Source organism: Neofelis nebulosa, chromosome 9 (genome assembly GCF_028018385.1).
Source record: "Neofelis nebulosa isolate mNeoNeb1 chromosome 9, mNeoNeb1.pri, whole genome shotgun sequence".
In the NCBI taxonomy this organism is placed as follows: domain Eukaryota; kingdom Metazoa; phylum Chordata; class Mammalia; order Carnivora; family Felidae; genus Neofelis; species Neofelis nebulosa.
The window spans coordinates 12,756,345-12,780,584 of NC_080790.1; the positions used below are offsets into that span (position 1 = coordinate 12,756,345).

The 24,240-nt window shown below is 44.5% G+C and overlaps 1 protein-coding gene across 6 annotated transcripts in view; it reads right to left on the reverse strand.

Moving 5' to 3' along the window:
• CYRIA (CYFIP related Rac1 interactor A) overlaps positions 1 to 10,565 on the reverse strand; it is a 106,527-nt gene extending 95,962 nt beyond the window's left edge. For 3 of the 6 annotated variants that reach the window (XM_058682578.1, XM_058682581.1, XM_058682577.1), the window contains exon 1: positions 10,451 to 10,565. The gene's annotated coding sequence lies outside the window, so the exon portion shown is untranslated. The remainder of the gene's footprint in view (positions 1 to 10,450) is intronic. The other 3 variants (XM_058682579.1, XM_058682580.1, XM_058682582.1) reach the window with 3 other exon arrangements.
• Positions 10,566 to 24,240: the final 13,675 nt, after the last annotated feature.

Genomic DNA, 24,240 nt, shown 5'->3' on the forward strand with positions numbered 1-24,240 from the left:
TCCTGAGGTTGAGGCTGAACAGATAAATTTATACAAGCCACAACCTCACTAGCAGGTTACCCAGTGAACAGTGTAAAAGGGAAGCAGGGGGTGGAGTCTTGACACAGTGTTTCAAAGGAGGAAAAAATAAGAGATGTGCACATAGCACTCCATTCATCGGGCACACGCTTACACAACCCTCTCCCTCTCCCAGAGGCAGCCTTGAGCCCGGGAATCCAGAGCCAGGCTTCCCTCATCGACCCAGACCCAGGATTCGCTTTACACTTCATCCAGTGAAACCCACTCTTTAAAGAGGGACTGGAATCCAGGGGGAAACTCAGTTCTCCAGAGACTCCCCAGGCAGTGCTCCCTCCACATCCCATTAGGTCTCCCTGCTCCTTGGAAGCGTAGGAAGCAAAACTGAGCAAGGATTCCTAGCTCCCTTCCTAGCTCCTAGCTCTTTCTCTGCCCTCACCTCCAGGCTCCCGACGCTGTTTTCCTTCAACGAGGGGACCAGAAAACCATGTTTCCTGGGCAGAGGCAGCTGCCACAGTGTCTCTTCAGGGTTTCTCTTTATCCTTCTCTTCTCTTTCTCTTTCATAACCTTTTCCTACATCCCCCAACCAGTTAGTAAATAAAACTGAATATTTTCCTAGTCCTTTATTTTTTTTCAAACCTATATTAGGCTCTTCTTCCATTTATTTTTATTTTTAAAGTAGTATGCTCAAATGATTTGAGTGTTTTCAAATATGTCCAGAGTAAGGTTTGACAGGGTCCTGTGTTTCCAAAGCAAAAGAGTTAGACATTTCTCCCTAAAAAAATGTGATCTGGTTGCTTCCTGCCAGAGAACGTCAGAATTGCCTATCTCAGTGGTGGTCCCCGGTCCTTGAAACACAAAAGGCCCCCTAGCCCCGTGGGAGCCCCTCAGCGGTCAGTTCCTTAGTGAGCTACACAAAAACCAGGGTTCAAGTTGAGGGGGAGCCTTGCTCAGAGAGCACCTGGCAAGGCTCTGGCCTTGGTAACACCTCCCTGAAGTTGAAGGGACTCCCCATCTTGCACACACACACACACACACACACACACAGGAGTCCAGGCCTCTCAAATTTACGAGGACCAGCCAACCCCAGGAAGTACCCTGGGGAACTTCAGGACCAGGGTGCCCCGGTGTTGACCATGTTCACCACTCCCCAGTGGCTCCCACAGTCTGCAAACTGAAGGGCCTCAGGATCCTAAAACTCAAGGTCACTTCTCCGTTGTGGAAACCCCCTGTCCACAGTCAGGCCCCTGGTTCCTATCATGAAATACTGCCAAGTGAGAATCCCCTGGATGATCAGGGTGGGTGCTCAGATAGGAGCAGAGCGACCGATTTCTTATACGTCGTGAGATCCAGGAGGACATGCGAAACTTTCAACCTGGCAAAAGCCAGAGGTATGATACATCAACTGTAAACTTAAAGGGCAAAGAAATAGAGAAGGAGAGAGAGAATAAGGTTGGTCCCCAAAGCCCTGTACCTCCATGTTCTATAATCCATATTTAGCCCACAAAGGTGCACACTATTTCAGTTCCTTGGGTAGACCTCCCCTGGTTCCATGCTCTACAACAGGGAATTTTCACTCTCCTTCCCAACACCGCTTCAAGAATGCCTAGCCATGACCTTCACTACAACCCCAGTCACGAGAGCAGCTGCTGGGATGGCCACCTCCAGCAGGGCATCGGTCACCTGCCGCGCATGCTCAAGCATTGAGTGAGCCCTTGCTGGGTATCAGTGCAGGTGGATCCCACACAAACCAGCCCCCACCCTCGAACCGGAGGATCAGAGTTGTGAGAAGTAAAGAACAGCCGGAGGAAACCGACGCACGGGGCAGGGAAGCCTCTTGCCTCCTCCCGGCCTGCACGGAGGCCCTACGGAGGACTGAAGCTTCAAGAACACAGCCAGCAAGCCGCTCAGCGCTTTTCACTCTGATGGGGGCCCCCACCTCCACCCTAGCCATTCACAGCGGGGGAAGAAAGACTTAATTTACTTAGAAATAGAGTTCCTGGTGCCCAGAGAAGGGAAGCAACATGCCCAAGCTGACTCAACAAGTCAAAAGCAGACCCAAGATAAGAAGCGAGACCTTCTCACGCTCTGGTTACCGCTTTCACTTCCCCATGCTCCCTGGCCAGGCCCCGGTTCCCTCTCATATGGCTGAAATGATGAGTAAGATTTAAAAACTCCCTTCTACCTTCCTCCAACGGCCAATGATGAAACTTGCCTAGAAGCCACACTAGACCAAAAATTCCCAGCTTATTTTTAGTCCTATGGAATTTTTTTAAAAACTTACTTCGTCCCATTGACACTCTGGAACCTATTCTTCAAAATTTTTGTTGTTATTGCTGCTGCTGTTGTTTTGTGTTTGTGCCAAGAATGGTCATTTATTTCCTATTACAGTTGACCCTTGAAAGACATGGTCCACTGACCCACAGATTTTTTCAATAAATGCAGGACAGTAGCGTAAATCTATTTTCTCTTCCTTATGATTTTTCTTAACATTTTCCTTTCTCTAGCTTACTGTATTGTAGGAATACAGTATATAATACATGCCACATACAAAATACGCATTAAGGCTTTTGATGAGCACCAGATGAGCCGTGTCACCAAACCATCTAGTATCAAAGTCAGGACACTTGAGGGGCGTCTGGGTGGCTCAGTCAGTTAAGTGTCTGACTTGATTTTGGCTCGGGTCATGATCTCACGGTTCACGAGATCGAGCCCCACATTGGGCTCTGCAGGGACAGTGAAGAGCCTGCTTGGGATTCTCTCTCATCCTCTGTCCTCTGTCCCACCCCCTCCTTCGCTCGTTCTCTCTCTCTCTCTCTCTCTCTCTCTCTCTCTCCAGGGAAGCTACGTGTTCTTTTGGGTTTATGAATAAGAGGTCCACAAACCCTTCTTTGATATTCTTTCCTTAGATGTACTTCTAAATTCAGAACCTTTCAGATTTTAGAACAATAATACAGTGCATGTACTATGTTATGTATACCCTGGCAGGCTCCCAGACACTCATCCTTCTGATGAAAAACTTATTCACCTAGAGTGGTATAAATGAAACCCATGAAGAGTCTCATGTACGATCAGGTCAGCTTTTGACTTCAAATGAGTTATGAAAAACAACACTTTAACTATTCAGAGCATTTTGGATTTTGGACTTGCAAATAAGGGAATGTCAATCTTGCAACCTTATTCATTACATCTAAAGGTACCCAAGGGCCCAGATTTGAAACCTCAACACTTCAGAAAGAAAACACACATATGCACACTTACAAGATAAGAAAAAGACTAAGGGTGGGGAGACAGATTATAGATTAAGTTCAACACTTGTAATGCTCCAGCAAACAATACAGCCAGGTTCGATTCAAGTATAATATGAAGACTCACAGCTAGAAATATAAGCTCAGAGGAGTGGATCTGGGGGCTTTGTCGAGGGGCAATTCAGGAATGTGTCCGTCACAGAAAAGGGAAGCCCCGTGTCACTTTCTACCCCACACAACAAATAAAGAGGAGCCTAAAAGAAGGAGCAAAAAATTTTTCAAATTTTCTTCAAAGACCAGGCAAAAAAAGGAGGCTGACACATGGCTAATTAATTTCTTCTTTCCAATATTCCTGAGACACAAATATCATTAACTTCAGTTCATAAATTACAAAATTTAGCAAGTCTAAGGAATCTGCCTAGAGGAAGAGCCAGGATTTCAACCCAGGTTTGTTTGTTTCCAGGTGCACACTCCTCGTGTAGCCCCAGGGATATTCGCACAGAACTTCCATGTGTACATTTCACCCCTAGACATCTCAGAGAGTTACAGTCTGCTTGTAGCTTTCACAAGGCTGAATTCTGGTCCCAGCCTTGGAAAAGTCTCTGATATGGGTTCCCTATCTATCTATCTATCTATCTATCTATCTATGTCTTTCTCTTGACCTCAGTGTTTGTAAAATAGAGGAAGTAGACCAAAGGTGTCATTCTTGTTTTGACGACATGTGAATCTGTCATTCTGCAAGCTCAGTCCACGGTTTTCTTGTGCTCCCATGACCTCCAGCTGTCTCAGGGAGAAGTCTGAAAAATAAGTTATACACAACCTGCCTCAATTGGGTAGGCTCCACAGCTCAGCAAGGCCATATGCTGCACACACCAGAGGCTCAGCTCATTACTGCTGGATGGCATTCTCTGATGAAGTGGGCTAAGCAAAGGACACCCTCCAAGGACGTCAGTCCAATGCCGAGATGCCGGTCACAGGGAAGCACTGAAAACACAGCTATATTTTCTTTCCTTTCTTTTTTTTTTTTTTTTTTGGTCAATTTCAAGGTGTGGAGGGAGGCCCATCTAGCTCTTTGAGATGAGGATTTTCCCCAAGACACATCTTTTTAATTCCACACTCCTCACATATGCACGGTTCTCATTTCTCCTACGGGTGGTGGAGAGAGCCCAGGCTTTGCAGGCACACAGATGTGGCTTTAGGCGCCAGCCCGCAACCTTCCTGAATGAAATGGCATTCTGCAAGTTCCTTAGCACCTCTCCATTTCAATTTCTCCACCCAGAATGGGGCTATCTGTTTCCAAAGCTCATCAAAAGATGACTAAAAGTGATAATAAGTGCTCATGATTCCTGCTGACAATATTTACATGGTTCAGAAGCTGCCACGGCCCACGTGTTACCGAAGGGACCACAAGACTCAGAAGATGAGAATTTAGGCTGCTAGGGAATGGGCAGTGTGGGTGGAAGACCCCGGGTCTTCTCTGACTCCCTGTTAGTTCGCCCCCTGGCCACAACATGCTGCCACCCTATTCTAGGCTACTGGGACCCAGCCCCATGGTTGCCCCCGGAAGGGCCTATGTTTGGTCAGTGGGAAGGACAGAACTTGATGGAGCGTTGACGAAGTTGTGTGTTTCCCTCTGTTCCTCACCATCCTAAAATGATTGTGCATTTTCATTTATTCTAAGGCCTGGGAATCATCGAACCAAATTATTTTTTGAAAAACGTTAACTTAAGACAATTGCAGTAACCAAGGCATCTGTGAAGCCAAGCCCTCCATACCCATGTCAGCAGAGACCCTGGAATGTGGGAGGAAGCTGGTGACTCTGCTCCCCACCTCTGCTGAGTATTTGCAACCCTTTTGTCTCTCCCTGTCATCACTGGCTTTGACTTATTTCCCTGATGCTCGATCAGAACGTGGTTCCCTTTCTGTGAGGGAGAGCAAGGTTTCTTTGCTCCTTGAGAGGATTATTTGAAAACACACCAGCTCTGCCTCGGCAGCCTTGCTGACTAAGGCTGCCAGCCTTGCTTCCTTCCCCATCACTCAGGAAAAGGAGCCCAGGGGCTTATTATGATCATTAAGCTAGATGTGGAAGGGTCCTCTTAAGTCATCAAATCCAACCTTCCCGTGTCACCAAGAGAGAAACCGACCCGGGCAGCGAGGAGCAGAGCTGAGAGCCACGCCCGGGTCATCAGCTGTCTACGCCACCGTGCTTCCCTATCCCAAGCCTCTCAACCTGCAACATGTCAGGTGTATTTCAGATGCTCCGCAAACAATACCATGTGGACGGAAATGGACTGCCTTGCAGCAAGAGTCAAAACAATTATATTTCCCTCTTTCTCCGGCACACGAATGCCAAGCTGCATTTAGCAATGTGTCTCCTACTCTGCTTCCCCACGGAGTGAGAGCCAGCTGCGGGCAGGGATGATGCCACACTGATCACTACGTGCCATCTCTGGCAGCAGAGGGCAAGGGCCTGCCCTGTACGTATCTGTTAAATAAGTGAATGAGTGATCTCATCTTTACGCTTGATCCATCATAAAACTGCAATTAAATTCTTTGGGGGCACACCATTTCCCCGGTTTCATTTTAGAGATCTAATTATCTACACCATACAGAATTTTTATTGGAAAGTGAAGTCATTAAATAAGCAGACACCAGACTCTGGCCCTGAGATAATTGCCAATAGGAGCACATCTGTCCGCAGCGCTAAGCTGGACCAGGTAAACACATTGCTGGGGAACACGGCACCATTTTCACACCTGATTCTCTGGGACAACGGGTTCTCAGGCCAGGGAAATCGGGCTTCTGAATTCCTGAGAAAGGCTAGCGGTGAGTAATTCCACAATTGCTTCTCAATACTTTCCTATTCCTAGAGGTGGGTTCTAATGACAGTTATACAATCAGTCCCATTTATTTCAGTGACAAACCGGTAACCCGTTCGTGTGCAGAGGACACTCCTTTCAGCATCATCGAACACTTCCTCTTAACTTGGACATGTCGGATTCCTCTTCCATTCATCACCTCTCAGAATGAAGCCTCGACCAGCTGCAGAGAGCTCCATTAATGCTACGCTGAGAGCAAAACTCTAATAAAGTCTCTAAATACTTACTATGAGTCTGAGTTACCGACCAGGTCCTCCCCGTTAAAATCTGCCCTTGTTCTCCAAACACAATTACTTTAGGTCACTGACACACCAGCCAACGAAATGACAAGACTGTATACCAACGCACAAACAGCGAGCAAGCAGGACCCAGTTTTAAATTCCGGCTGATGGGCTCTGTGTTGTTACCTTACCCCTCCCGGTTTCCTTAACTGTGAAAAGGGGCCGATAATACTAATGTCACAGAATTCTGGGGAGGATTTGAGAAAATGTATATGTGGTAACTTTAAAAAAAAAAAAAAAAAAAAAAAGGAAGCTACACATGCCCAGAATAAAAAGCATGAAGCATTCATTTGCAAGTATCCTTTGACAAAGGAGCCAAGAAACACAAGAGGGGAAAATGGTCTCTTCAATAAAAGGTGCTGGGAAAACTGGACCCCTTTCTTACACCATACACACATATAAGCGCAAAATGGATTAAAACCTTGAAAGTAAAACCTGAATCCATAAAACTCCTAGAAAATACAGGCCGTAAGCTGTCTGACACTGGTCGTGGCAATGAATTTTTGGATTTGACACCAAAATCAAAGGCAACAAAGAAAAAATCAACACGTGGGACTTTATCAAATCAAAGTACTCTCACAGATAGTAGCTTATCCTTGAAACTCAGAGTGTTCTTTGCCATTTCAAATAGGTTCCCCCTTGAGAAAACAAAAGTGTTGGGGATTTGCATAGAGTCCCCGTGTGGTAAAGGATCATTTCTCTGGTGAGAGATAACTCAAAGATTAACCAGCAGTTGAGGGTCCCGAGCATGGGCAATTTGCAACCTTCCCAGATAATGAGTGGATCTCCAAAGGCCAGAATTAGTCCAAAGAGCTCCCCACCTCTGCTAAGAGGACCCAGAGGCCTAGTACCGGAGAACTCTTTCCTAATCAATCAGACTAAATACTGGCAAGTGCACTACGAGGTGGGCACCATGCCAGACCCCATAAAGACATTAAGATCGTTTACATCTCAGAAGGCAAGTAGCGTTATTGCCATTTTACGGATACAAGAACTGAGGCTCGGTGTGGTTATCTAGTCCAGGATCCTACAGCTACAGAGTTTGGATTTATAGCTGACTCCAAAATCCACTTCTTTCCAATCACCACGCTGCCCTGTGAGGGAATTCATGCAGCCTCTGAGAAAGGATTTTAACCAGGATGAAATAGGAGCCAAGCACACGATGCCCGATTCAGCCTTAACGGTGACCTAGTCAAATTGTCATCTCTGGGCCCTGCATCACCGTGACTTTGTCACACCACCTCTCTGACTGTATCCTAAGGATCTCTTTCCATGTCTGACTACATTCTTTGAAAAAAGGAATAATGTGCATGTTTTTTGAAATCCCCAGTTCCCACAATTATATTTGGTGCCGAGTAGATGCTCAATGAATGTCAAGTAGGTGAACTAAGTGAATGCAACATCAAGGGCAGACAAGATGGCTTTAAGGAGTGCCTCTAACCCTGACATTTCACGGCTTAATTCTTTCTAGATCAGTTCTAATCTCTGGGCAGTAGTTCGGGGTCTCCAACACTGGGATTTCCCAACGGGATGAGGACATTCAGGTGCTTCAGGCTATCGACTGTTCAAAGCACCCCCTATAGGCTACTCCACGCCATCCTTCAAGAGCAAGCTAACATGGATAGACGCGTAAACCCCATTTTAAAGACTTGAAACTGAGGCCCATAGGAGTGACGGACGCCCCCAGGGCCAACTTCGACAACGAGGCTGCTGATTCCCTAGTCTTCTCATGTTACCATTTGCTTCTTCAGAGTATTATTAATAAGTCTGGAGCATAGGCAAAGTGAAGGGAGAAAGGGGAGGGGGTGAGAAAGGAAGGGAAAATAAAAGGGAAGAGAGGAAGAGACAGGGCAGCTTCTCTGGAGAGTGTCACTGACAGCTGGCAGTCGGTGACCCTATGGCCCTGGAGAACTCTGAACTCTTCACCCAGGGCTGGCTGGGGTGGGGAGCGTGGGTTTACTTGGCTATCCGTGCCCCTGACTTACCCAGTTGTAACTAGGCTCTGAGAGCAAAAGCAAACCGAATGTTTCTTGGTCTGAGTCAAAAACAGGAAGTCACAAGTGGCTTCTCTCCCCTCTCAACTTGGGTCTCCAACAGTTGGGGTCAAGGGTGCACCAAAGGACCTGACAGGGAGCTCCCTGGCAGCTGGCCTCTGTGGGAGTCCGCAGCACCTCTAAAACGTGGGGGTTGGGTTGCTCTGCTGCCCCGGGGAGTTGGGGGTTGGGGAGCAGGACCAGGAAGCCCACAGGGTGGGAAGGCAGGGAGATGGGCTTCACGATGCCAGCTCCATCCCTGAGTGCTAAAACCAGTGTGACCCGAGGGCAGTAGCTCACTGGAGCTTAGTTTCGTCATCTGCAAAGTGGGGACAGCCCCTACGGCACGGGGCTGTCGTGAACAGCAGCAGTGAGCCCCTTACCATACACGGAGCCCAGTATTAGCACCGAGGCAGTCTGCCACCCCCTGTGTGCTGCCTGCTTCCCAGAGATGCAGACGGGAGGGGGTGTGGACGGGTGGGTCCTCACCTCTCTCCCCTCACAGGAGCCCAGGGCCAGAAGGAGGTGAAGTTCTGCCAGCCCCCAGCCTGGGCCCAGTGCCCATGTTTATGACTGTTTATTTCAGACCAAGTAGAAAGGAGAAATTAGAGTCATAAAAGACAGGACAACAGACCAATAAAAACCAGCTCCCAGAAGAGTCAGAAGGAGGAAGAGAGGCAAAACTGTCACCATAGCAACACAAGACAGTCAGAAGCACGCAGGGAAAACAGCCCCTGTTCTGCCTCCTCTCTTCACAGCAAAGCCAGCCTGGGACCCCTTTCGGAGCTCAAGGGAAAGCCAAGGACCCACCCTAAAGCCTGAGCCCCCAGGCCCAGATGCCCGGCCTGACCTGGCTGGCTGCCACCCTCCTCCTGCTGGCCCTCGTGCAGTACGGGGTCCCAGCCCTTCACAGTCCCAGCCCAGCTTGCTGTGCCCTGGGGACTCAATGATATGTAGATGGCACAGGCCCTATCCAGAGGGATGGTGATGGGGAAAGACGGGAGGAAAAGTTTCCAACAGAGTAAGGCAGGAGGCCCACAGAGCTCTGGGGGCTACTAAGGCCCCAAACACTTGCCCCATTACTTTGCCCCAAGTCCTTGGGGAGCAAGCAGGGAAGCCAGCACATGGGTGAAGAGGCCAAGCCCAGAACAGTGGCCTGTCAGCGGCTGGGGGAGTTTGGAGGATCTGGGGGTGGGGTCAGCAAATACCTCTAGAGGTCTTAAATGACAAAGGTCTTGGTTCTGGTCTCTGGGGACACTGGCCAGCAAGTCAGAACAGCTTGGATTAGGACCTAGGAACCCACTGGCACATTTTGACAGAGGCTTCTTGGTCCTTCAGCTGGCAAGCAAGACAGGTGTCTCCACCGAACAGCATGGCTGGCCTGGGACCAGCCTTTTGGGAAGTGGGTCAAATTGTTCTCAAAGCTCAGGATCTGTAAAGTCCCTCTTGCCAGCCTGGGATTCTGAGGAGAAGGAAGTGATCTAGAGAGGAGGCCTGGGTCCTAGGCACAGCAGTGTGCTGGCTGGCTAAGAACATCTGGGCCAGGTGGCAGCAGAAAAGTCCAGGTATGCAGGCACTGGGGAAGCGGTCATCCTTGCCTCTCAGGCTGTAGAGAAAGATGGGGAGCCCGGGCCTCTGGTGGTGGGAAGAGGGAAGCAGAAGGATGGGGTCTCCTGGAAGAATGGCTCTGGAGCTGATGATACCTGGCTGGGGGCCGGGGATTGAGCGGTTGAGGGGTGAGGGGGGTGATCTAGAACACAAGCAGGAGGCAGTCCCGGAGAGCAGGGCAACGGGCGCACAGACGGACATCTGGACGGCGATCGCAGGAGAAGGGCTGAAGGACTGGGTTCTCGGCTCTCCCTCCCTCCCTCCCCTGAAGGCTGCAGGGGCATCGGGGGCCGGGGAAGGATGGCAGGGTTCTCCCGGCGCCTCCCGAACCCCCTTCCCCGCCGACCCCCACCCGTGCTCCCCGCCGCGTCCCCGCCGCGCTCACCCGGGCTCGCCGCCGCCCTGCTTGGCCGCGCGTCCGCCGCTGCCCCAGCCGCCGCCGCTGTGGACGCCTCTCCCGCGGCCGCCGCAGCCTGCGAGACGGCCCCGGAGCCCCGCCCCGGCCCGCCCCGCCCCGGCCCGCCCCCAGCCCGGCCCGCCGCGGCCGCCCCGCCCCGCCCCGGACCCCGGGGCTCCCCACCCCTGCCGGCACCCGCCTCGCCCCACGCTAGCGCGGCCACCCCTTCCACGTCCTGGGGCCGGTGCCGGCCCTCTCCACACAAGGCAGCCCCTGCCCTTCTTTCGGCCTTGGCCGTTTGGCTTTGCCCCCCAGGAGGAAGCCCGGACCAGCCCTTATTGCTTCTACACACTGAATTCCTCCATACCCATTATTCCTTCCAAGAAAACCAAAAAAAAAAAAAAAAAAAAAAAAAAAAAGGCCCTGCAATCAATCCCTAGATAGATGGGCACGCCCACCCTCAATTTAGTGCCCACGCCCCCCCACCAGACCACCCTAACCTCTACCCACACTCTCAAATTACTTTGGGTTCTGAACCAGCCTTCCTCCCTGTCTCTCCTTGCTCATACTATGAACAGATTCCCAGCCCTGAGGGCTGCGGTTATCTGATGGGACCACCAAAAAAGTCTTGCAGATTCTCAGTCCAAATAACGTAACTACCCTAAAGAGTAAGCCTGCAAAAACACTCTGAAAATTTCTATGATGCAAAGGGAATGTAAGGGATTACAGTGTCATTGTCATGATCATTGTTTTAAAACATCTGCCACGGAGGCTTTATGCATTAGAGAGAGAGGTTCAGGAAACCAGAGAGGTGCACAGTGCCAAACAGGTTGTGAGTCAGAGCTCCTCTTGGGGGTGGGAGGGCAGGCTTCTCCTGCTTCCTTTCCCAGTCAGTCAGCCAGAGCATCATGAAACATTTATTAACCCCCTTCAATGGGCCTAGCCATGTGCTTGCAGCCATGTCGGTTTCCCCGGGGAGGGGGGGGGTGCTGGGGGGGCAGTCTGGGAGCACAAGGAGCCCAGATCCCAGAGCGTGGGGAGCTTCCGGAGACTTTGGTCAACCTGTCTTCTTTCTGAGTTCCAGTGTCTCCACAAGGAACATGATGCCGTCCCAGCCTCTTTCAGACTCCAGGAAGCTTCCTTGAGCTGCCTAGCGTGCCACCCACTCTGAATTTTGGTAAGAATTCAGACAAGGCCCAGGAGAGCACAATCTAGTTAGAATAAAATAGTATCCCACTTGGAAGTGTCCTTAGAATGAACACGTTCCCCTTCTTTTGGTGGCCAAGCCCCCACCCCCCCCATGCCTGGCCCAACCCCTGTTGTCAATCCCTGCAAAGATAACCCATTTCCTCTTTGGGTAGCTCTATTCGAAGAGCCTTCTTACTCCACCCCCATACATACACACACCGAAACTTCTGGCTTATTCTCTCCGTCTTGGACCTGGGAAGGACAAGGACGACCCACCCACAGATGCCATTCACCCCATAAAATGCTACCATTTCAGGGCATGGGGATACTCCTTACTTTACACCTGTCTGTCCCTAATAATATAGCTTAGGTTGGTGAGAAGAGACTATTTGATGTATGAGATTTCACTTCCACACACTTAAAAGACAGCTTCTGTTTCAGTAATTGAGGGATACCTGTATGGTATTGCCTAGCCCATTATGAAATAATAGGGTTTCTAATTATCAGTGTGGAATTTAATAATTAAATGTTTCCTAAGACACAATAATCAGATGAAATGGTCTTTCAACTTCATTAGTAATACTAATAACAGGTTTAGAAGTTACTATAATAAAGATTACAGTGAAATTAAACTGTCGTTGAAGGGGCAGCTAGGTTAAGATTAAATTTCAGACGGTTTTCATTCGCAATATAAGTTTGCTAAAATGAACTATAATGTCTTAATTAAATTAACTTTAAACCGAACTGTTCTAGTTTCAGGGGCATCCTCTTCGTGTATTTATTTCTTAAAAGAGATTTCTCAAGCTTTGACAAAGGGCTAGGTACTGTGCTAAATGATGGCATAAAGGTGCATGTCCCCGGCCCTGAAGAGTGCTCAGCCTGGTTTATGACAAGGCAGAATAGAAAGCAGACTAGAATAGAGGTATTTGCTGTATGGGCCCAAGACAAGAAGGAATTCAATGAGATTGGGGGTAATTGGAAGCAGATTCTTTTTTTTTTTTTTTTAAATGTTTATTTCAGAGAGAGAGAGAGAGAGAGAGAGAGAGCGAGAGCATGAGCATGAGACAGAGGGAGACACAGAATCGGAAGCAGGCTCCAGGCTCTGAGCTGTCAGCACAGAGCCTGATGAGGGGCTCTAACTGACAAACCGTGAGATCGTGACCTGAGCCGAAGTCAGATGCTTAACCGACTGAGCCACCCAGGCACTCCAGAAGCAGATTCTTTTGAGCTGAACCCTGAGGGATGAGTTAGTCTTCAGTAGACAGGAAATGGGGTCAAGGACTCTCCAAGGAGAGGAACCAAAGGGACGCCCTGGTGGGAAGGGGTTCAGTGTGGCTGCAGTACCTGAGGGACAGCACAAAGTGGGCTGAGAGTGAAGAACCAGAACATGAGCCTAAGAAGGCTGCCTTTGACCCTGGGAGCTCCAGGGAACTGGGTGGCCTTGACTGGAGTGTCAAATAAAGAGGCCGAGGACAGGTGAAGTTGCTTGGGGACTGGGGCAGAGAAAGAAGAGGCCGCAGTGAGAATGGTCACTGAGATCTTCTATCATCACTGGGGGCCTGTGAGGCTGACCCCCACGGACCAGGTTCTGCTCTCTCACATTTGAAAACACATTCTCTAAAAAATCCTCACTGCTGAGAACAATGCTTGGCACAAACTCAGTGCCTGCTCGTATTTACTGAATGAATGGCAGGGTCATGGAAGATGGACATCCTCTCTGGAGGCAAAGTCACAAGGGCTGATCCCACTTAGAGCTCCTCACCATCCACCGAGATCCATCCATTCTAGGGCTGGTAGAACATTCCCTCTAATCCCTGGACAAATTCTGTCTTGCTTTCTCCCCTCATTCACCCAAAAGACTTCTGCTTCCAAACCTTTGCTTCTCTGTATACCTCGGGTGACTTCCTCTCCATCACCGGTTACCAAAGACTGCATGTTCTGATGCTCATGATGTCTGGAGGGCGGTGGTGGCACTGTTGTGTCCATGCTTCTTTATTCTGAATTCCTCTGAAACTAACAACCTGAGCCACTTCTGATTCATCACATACACAAGTGTCTTGAGGACAAGGACCTTTTCCGAGACACGGATAAAACCTCCACTTGATTTGAAATCAAAGGTGAGCATAAGTCCCGATCCTGCCACTCACTGGCTGTATGAACTTAAGTTACTGAAGCCTTGGGAGTTTTGGTTTTCTCTTCTATAAAATGGAAGTAATAAAACCTACCTCAGGAGGTTGATGTGAAGGCTAATGTAAACTGCTTTGTAGCAGTGAAGGAAAGAACAATTGTGTGTGTGTGTGTGTGTGCGCGTGCGTGTGTGTATGTTGCTTCCTTGTCCCTTGAATAATGCTGGGCATACAGTAAATGTTCACTGCAGATGAGCTGGTTATTGGGTTGATTCATAGATGAGGATGGGAAGCAGAGGCTGAATGATCCCGTGTTCTGAAGCGCTACAGTGCTCTCTGCTTGCGGGAAGACTCTTTCTCTTCGGGAAAGAACTCTTTCTCTTTGCCCTCCTCGTTTACTTTTCTCCAGCAGGAATTACACGGCACTTGCTTTCCCTCTGGCGTTACTATAATGGCTTCCAAAGGTGGTGGATGTTCTTGCCAATTACAGACCGGGGTTCCTTTATGTAACTAGGGGTTTCTACGGAAACATGGCCCAGGCTTCAGAGGGAGCATAATAGATCTGATTATGAATATTGAGCCAATTTTCACAGCTGACATACCGCACACTTCCTTGTTGCAAAAAAATCACAGTCCAAACTATGTAGAGAAACTTGGTAAAGGCTGAAAATTCTGCATGTGGATGAATTGGAGCTTGTGACTTAAAATATCTGACTTTAATCACTTTTTAAATCACTGAGCGTGTCAGGCTCTTTCAGATCTCCCTTCCTTTGCACGTGGTTCCGATCTGCCTTGAACGACCTTCCATCCTGGTCCATTCATTGCGTTTTTTACTTAGTTGTTTTGTTTGTTTGTTTTTTGTTTTTAATCCCAGCTCATAAGCAACCCCTCTATAATGCCTCCTGCGGCTCTCCTGGGTGGAGTCCATTGTTCCTTCCTGCGTGTGCCCACAGTGTGGCATTCACCCCTTTACCGTAGCATTCACCAGGCTGTGTCTTACATGTGTTTCTGTTTAAAACACCTTATTTAATGTGTACCTTATGTGGTTTCATTCATTACCATTGAACTCACAGCCAATAACACTGTAACGCACGCTTGAACGGAGCTTGTCTAACATGTGTTTTCTCGTAAGACACACCACAGCCTTTGCACACTTTGCAGCACAGACAGCACTTCAGCACGGCGCTTGGGGGCCATCTGAAACAGTGAAATCACCAACATAAAGCACACAAACATGAAAAACATGGCACCAAGTAGACCATGGAAAGGGCACTTGTTTACAGCTGAAACTAGAAGACAGAATTTCGCCTCAGTCAACCTCAGCTAGAAACGTGTGTTGGCGACTTGGGTTTCTCAGTGCTTGGTGCACATTGGAAAATGACACATTGGAAAAGCACCAAGAGTATTGATTTTGAGGTTACAAATCCACTTCAGTGAGTGGGCAAATTCACAAGCACAAAATCTGCAAATAATGAGTATAGACTCTATGTGCCTCCTGCCTAGACTGTGAACTCCTTGCAGCCAGTATCTGACTTTTATCTCCCTGTGTACCTTTCCAGCACCTTGAAGATACAAACCTGGCGCTCCATTAATGACATCTGATGAGTGAGCCATTCAATCCTGTCTTGCATTTCTTTAGCACTTTTCCCAACAATTTATAAATTTACATTAATAAAGCGGCAAAACGTCTCTGGGCTTTCTCCCATATTTGGTTCCTTGTGGCTATTCAAGAAGAGCCCTACCTTTGAGAGCAAGGAGCCTTATATATGGAAGATCCTTCTCATGTGAAAAATCTTCCAAGGTGGGTAAAAACATGATAAACGGCAACATCCACTCATATTCCCCTCCCCAATGAGAAGAAGGAGCAATGAATTCCTAGGATCTGGAAAAACAGAGTCACATGATGGCCAACAATGGAGAAAGATTACAAAGCCCAGGAACTGAAAGGGAACACTGGCAGTAAAATATGGAGTGGTGAGAAGAAAGGAAAGTAGATGACTGGAAGCAGGAAAGTCATGGGAACCATGCAGGAGTTTTGCAGAGAGGTCAAGATTTCAGTCTGGGCTCCTCTCCCCCGCTTAGAGCAGCGTGACTCTGGGCAGGTTTCTCAGCTTCTTGCTTTCTTGGTAATCACATACATAGGAAGCAGGGGGATAGGACTTATATAACCACACAAGGTTGTTTATGCAGCTGACATTTATCGATGCCACTGTGCGCCAGACAGAAATGTGAATGAGGTAACAAATACGCAGATAATTAATTAGTACCCAACACAGTGCTTGATGTAACTTAGCTACCAAATTTAAATTTTTTTAATGTTTATTTTATTTTATTTATTTTTTTTTTTTTGAGAGAGACAGACAGACAGAGAGCAAGCAGGGGAGGGCAGAGAGAGAGGGAGACACGCAACTGGAAGCAGGCTCCAGGCTCTGAGCTGCCAGCACAGAGCCTGACGCCGGGCTCGAGCTCACAGACCACAAGATCATGACCTGAGCTGACGTCGGCCGCGTACCCGACTGAGCCACCCAGGCGCCCCACTCAGCTACCAAATTTAAAAAGTGATTTTTATTAGTTCCACCACTAAGGTATTTCTGCTTCCATTCTCTCTCTCTTCTCTCTCCTTCTTTCTCTAATTTGCAAGGTTTCAATGTCAGACGTCTAGTCTCTTCTGAGTCCAACCCGTCTCATAGTTTTTCATAGTCAGTTGATCTCAATATTCGGCTAGCCAGGTAAATCCAGAAATTGCTGATTGCATCAATTTTTGGCAGCTTTGACAAAAGTGAGTCAGACCCTCTAGGGGACTCTGCCTCACCACCCACAAAGCTCACACCAACTCCAAAATCACCATCAACAAAGTAATGACACATACATGGGGACCTTTGAGTGAAGGCTGAGAGCATTTTATAGGCATTGCCTAGTCATTTATGCAGCATCGCAAACAGGTAAGTGGGGTTCACTTCTGACTATACCCATTTTATAACCAGGGAAACTAAGGCTTGATGTAACTCATTCAAGTTGTCAGTTGAGTCCTAGCCACAAACTAAGAAAATAAAACACGGGTGTCATGGTTCGAAATTTAGAACCGAGCATTGAATTCCTTGGACAACCAGATCGTCTTCCTTTTCCTTACAAATAGTTTCTTGGCTTTTCAGGAAGCTTATCAACGAGCAAGCAGACAGGTTAATTTGGACGTAAGCCTGGATTCTCTCTCTCGGTCTCAGAAATTGTGTCCAATTTGGGGAGCTGAAAACAGAACCGGGTACTAAGATGATGTTAAAATTCTCACCAAACAGAATAGTTTACGGCACTGAACTGCTTTGGTAGCCCTGCTAATAATGTACGAATGTTTCATGTTTATATGCACGTGAGTACTATATGTGACATTCCCATAAATAGCCGTGGTAATGATTTTCACTCCATTGTATTTGTTTTTTGACTCCTTAATCACTTGAAAAGTGCCTTAAAGTAGTGACACTTGATATGTTTAGAACTCATAATTTTTTTTTTTTTATTCTCCCTTGAGCCACTGCTCAACTCAACCCCTTATCAGCTCTGGCTTGAGTTACTTGGACAACTTTCTGTTTGGTCCTGTGCCTTCATATTCAGTCAACCCTTTCCGCTGTCCATCTGAAGCTCCAGCATCCTCTCTGGGAGACATACGTGATGGTGGCAGCCCCAGGACACGGTCATACCTCTTGGCAGAACTCACATGGCTGTTTATAGTCTCCCTTTAGCTTGTTCTTCATGATGCATTTCTTTCCACTCTTTAACTCAGAATATTAGATCACTCTTCTCTCCATGCCTGTTATTTCCTCTCCTTGGAATGCCCCGTGTCTGTTGTCAAATAGACAATCTCCAAGTTATCCTTGCAGGTGAGAGAACAATACCTTCTAATAAAATCTTTTCTGAATCTTGACCTTCAGCCTGCCCAGCCCACTGACTTACACGCACCTTATCTCATGGTATTTTATTTCTGTGCATCACTTCTTTGGCTCCTGAAATTTAGAAAATGTATGCATATGTACATGTACATACATATATGTATATATCTCATATGTATGCATGCATATACATATATGCATATAAACATGTAAAAATATAAATATACCCCACTGGCATACATATATACATATTTTATACATATATACATATAAATATATATGTATAACATCTGTGTTCTCAGTGCTTGACATCTAATGTCCACTTGATAAATATCCATCTGGTTGATCTGAGTTCAACTGAATCCCTCAAGATCCAGAGATTAGAAAACCTGTCCTTTCAAGTTAGCTCTGGAAAAGTAAAGTATAACCAAGCTTGAAAGAGCAACATCGGATCTTTTTAACAGAAGAATGCTTTTTTAAAAGTGCTTTTTTTTTGAAAAATAAAACAAAAATTCTACAATGTGCTTTTCTAGCTGTGTGATCTTAAAATAAAATCCACATTAGTGATTATTAACCAAATCCAACAAATAGTTCTCGGCTTCTGATGTTGAAACGCTTCCTCTCCTCATATGCCAACACCTCTACATTTTCTTTGTTTTAATTATACTAAGCGTCTTTTTGTTCTTCCTGGGATATTTGCCTGGGAGGCTGGGGCAAGCTATAAATAATAATCATCATCATTATAAGAAATACTATTTACAGAGTCTATTCTTGGAGCTGAAGAATAATCCATGAGCATGCCCAGCACAGCCTTGAAAGGGCTGCAGTGGTTTCTTGGGGACAGTCTTGGGCTCTTGAATATTTCACCCATCTCATTAGCATCACTCATGTGGCGTGATTGCTCAGATGGCAGCTCCTTCATCCAATAAACTCCATCAAACTGCTTCCCATCTGTTAATGGGGAGGAAATGGGAGATTTCAGAAAAAAGATGATTTTTATGTTGTTGTCCATAAATGCAGTTGTTTTTCTGATTTCCACATTTCCTGTATACCCAAGGCTTTCATGAATCTATTTAATATGGGGCTTTTTTTAGAAAAAAAAAAGAACATTATCTTTTATTACACACATTTAGGCATTTCAAGGTCTTAAAAGAATCTCAGAGCAGAAGGGGCTTTAGAAAAAATCTAATTCAATTTGTTCATTTGACAGATAGAAAAACTGAGGCCCAGAACGAGAAGGTGATTTCCCAAGGTCATATGGTAAGTAAATGGAAGAGCTGGGATTGAAAACATGGTGTGGTGGTTCCAGGCTAGTGTTTTTTTCTCTTCCTGATGCTGAACAAATCTTCACCACCACCCCCTTCTGATTTGAGCCCTAAAGATTTCAGCTTGTTGCATATTTAGGATACTAATCTTCTGCACATAAATTCTCAAGTTACCCCCACAATTTCTTATAAATCCCCAAACTATTTTACTGGACAGTATTGCGTCTTGTCCCTGAGAGGGATGAGCCTAGGTAGTGAAAGTCCCAGGCCAGTTCTGGAGACAAGAACTGGAAACAGCCATTCTAAACAGGCATCGTGATCTTGGTGGGGGGGGGGGGGGGGGTAGAACTTGTCCTTAATCCTGGGTTCTAGGAACAAATCTGCTTGATTTGTTCTATGATTTACGGCAGGTCAGTAAACTTACCTTGTTTCAATGCTTTTATTTGTTCACCGTGGATAATAAATACCTGCCCTACCTTCCCTAGAGAAGTGTTGGGAGTATCAAATAAAATGACAGATGTGAAAAGCCAAACAAAAAGAAAATCATGATTTCATGTAGCAGCAGAAACACAGCAGCCTAGTTTGCTTTTGTTTATTGCCAAAATGGCAGGCATGGTAGTGTGATGCTAATTTCCTGCAGGTGATCAGGTTTTCCTTGGCCCTTACTTTTCTCCTACCAGACATCACTGGAGTTTGGGACACATTTCAGATTTTAGCATATTTAAGAATTTACTTAGTATTTACTGTATGCCGGACACTCTGATAGGTGCTAGGGACATAAGGAAGGATGCTCTCGTGAATTCACTGCCCAGGTGGGAAATAGACAGGAAAATATATTAGAAATCAGAATATGAGAAGCATTTTAAGGAATTTTGGGACAGGAATTCGACCTAGTTGTGAAAAGTGTTTCCAGGAAAAGTTGTGACAGGCTGAGAAGGACTGGTGTAGGGGGAGAAAAAGGAAAAGTTAGAAATAACGACAGATGAACTGCAATGTGGATTTACCTGGAACATTATGAATTCTTTGGTTAAACAGATATGACTGAAGAGAGAATAGATTTAGACAGTGTTTATTACAGAGGGACTTTCTGATACCCTCAGAAGCTAACATTAGTTGAAAGTGAGTGGGAATCTTCAGTAGCTCAAGTTTAATTTCAGCATGCATCCATTTCCTATCTTTTTTCCTATCTTTCCTATCTTTGCTGGGGAATATGCATACAAAGGATAACGTAACAAATAACCATGTTCCCATCACCTAGACTGACATCTTGTAATTTGTGCTTCATTTTTTTTCTATTAAATGATAGGATATGAATGATTCATAATAGGACATTAATGATTAACAATGGGAGGTTCATGGTTAATGATTAAATGTTCCCGTAGGTAATAGAAACTTCTGATGCTAAATCAATTCTGGTTCTGCTCTCCTTCTGGTTGCTCGGGAGACTACACTTTCCTGTCTTCTTTGCAGGATCTCGTCACTAGTTCTGGCCAATGGTTTGTGGGCAGGTGTAAGTAAGTCCCTTCTGGGTTGGGACAGCCAACTGCCAATGTGAGACAACAAAAACTTTTATCCCTCCTGTTGTAAAATGCAATGTTTATCATCCTAGGGCTTGGAGAAAGGATCACATTTAGAAGCTACCCCACGTCTACCACAAATGCATGATGAGCATTTAGCGTAAGACATAAGTACATCCTATCGTTTAAGCCACTGAGACTGAGATTTTGGAGTTGTTTGTAACGACAGCATAACCTTATCTAACCCAACTGACACATCTTCCAGCCCCAATCCCAATCTTCTTTACCCAGAGACAACCACTATTATGAAGTCATTGGGAATATTTCCATTTATATTTTCTAAAAGTTTCCGAAATAAATTATGTACACTTAATATATGGTATTATAGTGTATGGCCTTAAAGTCTTCATAAAGGCCATCATATGGTATTCTGGTTCTCACCTTTTTTTTTTTTTTTTTTAGAGAGAGAGATTGAGAGTGCAGGCAGGGAAGGGGCAGAAGGAGAGGGAGGGAGAGAATCCCAAGCAAGTCCCCTGCTCATCACAGAGCCTCAACCCCATGACCATGAGATCATGACCTGAGCCAAAATCAAGAGCCAGACACTCAGCCAACTGAGCCACCCAGCTGCCTCTGGTTCTCACCTTTCTTTATTTAACAGTATGGATTTTTAGGACTATCCATCATGATAAGTATATAATTATGTAGATTATGTACATGTTCAGTTTTATCAGATACTGACAAATTCCTCTTCAAAATGGTTTTACTATTTTAATACTCATAGTATCTATATATGTGTGCTTACCTCTCTGTATATATTTCCCAACATTTCTATTGTCAGTTTCTATCTTTTTTATTTGTGAAATGTAATTTTATTGGTTTCATTGACATTGTCTTGTTTAGTAATGAGATTGAGCATTTTTTCATATATTTATTGACTTTTCAGATTTTCTCTTCTGTAAAATATCTGTTCATATCCTTTGCAATTCTGTTGTGCCATTTATAATGTTTGTCTATTATTTTATTATTTACTTGTAAGAGTTAAAAATTATATTCTCAATACATAATACACTGTTGTGATTAATCTATTCTTATGGTGCATCTTGGTAGCTGGTAGATAATGTGTCTACTTTTTCCCTGATTCTTAAAGAAATTTTTTGGCTGCCTTTGTATTTTCTCTTTGATATGGACTTTAGAATATATACCTTGATTAATTTTTTAATTAATTTTAAGTATTTGTCTTATTTTTTTTAACTTGGATAAGGGTTGGAAACTATAGCATATGGATTAAATCTGGTCCACCCCAAGTTTTTGTAGACAAAGTATTATTGACATACAATCACATTCATTTGTTTATGTATTCTCTATAGCTGTTTTTATGCTTCAATGGCTGAGTTGAGTAGTTTCAACAGAGACCATATGGCCCAAAATGTCCAAAGTATTTATTATCTGGTCCTTTACAGATAAAAGCTGTCAACCCTTGATAGGGATATTCTATCAGTTACAGACAAGGGTAGCTATGACTAGGTCTTTCAAATCTTTATTTATTAATTTATTTTTCTTATCTTATTGCATGGGCTAAGAATTTAGTGCAAGGTTAAATAATGCTGCATAAATAGGTCAACCTTGTCTCATTTCTGAGTTTATTGAGAATACTTTCAGAATTTTAAAATTAATTATAATAATTCAATAAGTTATTGGTAGCTGTTTTTATAAAATTAGGAATATTTTCTTCTAGTTATAATTTGACAAGGGTCTTTATCATAGATGATGCTAAATTCTATCTAATTATTTTTCTACAGCTCATATAGGTTTTCTTTTTAATGTATTTAATGTGATAAAATGTTATTGGTGGATCTTCTGTTGTGAAACTATTTTTGAAGTTTTATGGGAAATTCTACTATAAACTTCTGAGTTGAAACAATTGTATTTTATTTGGATTTTTGCATTTGTGTTCACAAATGAAATTGGTAAAGTGTTTATTTATTTTTTACTTCCCTTGTTTGTTTGGGTATCAAATTTACAATAGCCTTAGAAAATCATTCAGGTAGCTCTCTTTGTTCTCAGAAATAGTTGGGTGTGTGTGTGAGTATGTGTGTGTTTAAAATAAACAATGATTATCTGTTTTTTGAAACCATAACTCATTTGTGAAAATTTTAAAATGTGATGTTCCCTGAAGAAGGTGCACATTTTAATTCCCTATTCGGTTTTCTGAATGAGATTGTTTTGTTCAGGATTTCTATTTTCCTTGAGTCAATTTGGTAATACATATTTCTCAAGAAAATGTCTATATCTAAATTTCAAATTTACTAACATAAAGTTTTGCAACACACTGTTATGCATTTTTAATATTTTTACTGTTTTAGTAATTATAGAACTCAGCATAGGAACCTTTTATTTTTAATATAATTGACATTATTCATTTTCTCTCATTTAAAAAATCATGTTAGGGGTTTGTATATTTTGTTAGACTGTTAGTATGTAAACTTTTGGTTTTTAGTGATTATTATGAATGAATTTCTGTATTTTTTTTTGTTTATTTTATCTCAGATATTAAGAATTGAGTTAATCATATCATACTTTATAATTCCTATATTCCATTTTAACTCTCATCTTTATGACCTCTTATTTTTGACTTTTTGAGGTGTATTATGTTTTTGCTTTTTTTAATTTCTTAAATAGAAGACTGAACTCACTTTTATTCTATACCTTTTCATTTGTGAGTAAATGAATTTAACACCACAAATTATCATCTAATTGCTACTTTAGCTATCTCCCAGAAATTGTGATACATGAGTAACCTAAATGTTATACTGTGCGAAGCTTTTTTTGTTATTAAGCACTATATATAACTTCTATTTGGCCTTCTTTTACAGTTGTTAGGAGTATATTTTTTAGGTTTAAAAATTTTCAGTTTAGGAAGTTTCTATCAACATATCTTCAAGCTCACTGATTCTTTCCTCAGACCTGTACAATCTACTGGTGAACCATGGAAGACATTCTTTGTTTCTGTTGCAATGTTTTTGATTTCTAGCATTTCCTTTTGATTCTTTCTCAGGGTTTCCAAGGTGTTCTTACATGCTGTCCACTTTTTACATTATAACCTTTAGCATATTAATAATAGTTACTTTCAATTCCAGGTCTGATAATTCCAAAATCTATACCATATGTGAGTTTGGCTTTGATGTTTTGCCTTGTCTCTTCATACAGTGATTTTAGAATTATTTTTCCCCCTTCTTTTCCCTTCCTCCTTCCTTGCCTTTCCTTCCTTCTCCCCTCCTCCTCTTTATTGTTGTTGTTCTTCTTAATTTTTTTAAATGTTTATTTATTTTTGAAACAGAGAGAGACAGCGTGAGTGGGGGATGGGTAGAGAGAGAGAGGGAGACACAGAATCTGAAGCAGGCTCCAGGCTCCAAGATGTCAGCACAGAGCCCTTATCACGGAGCCAGATGTGGGGCTCAAACTCATGACTGTAAGATCATGACCTGAGCCAAAGTTGGATGCTTAACCAACTGAGCCAGCCAGGGGCCCCTATTCTTCTCCTCCTTCTCCTCCTCTTCCTCCCACCTCCTTCTCTTCCCATCTCCTCCTCCTTCGGCCCTTCTTCTCTTCCTCCCCTTCCTCCTCCACCTTCTTCTTCTTCTTCTTCTTCTTCTTCTTCTTCTTCTTCTTCTTCTTCATATTTTGCCTTTTAACATCTTTGTAACTTGTTATTGAAAGCCTACAGGATATATCTATCAGGTAAAAGAAACTGAGGTGTGAGGTTTTGTATTTATCTGGCTAGCAGTTAAGCTGTGTTATTGT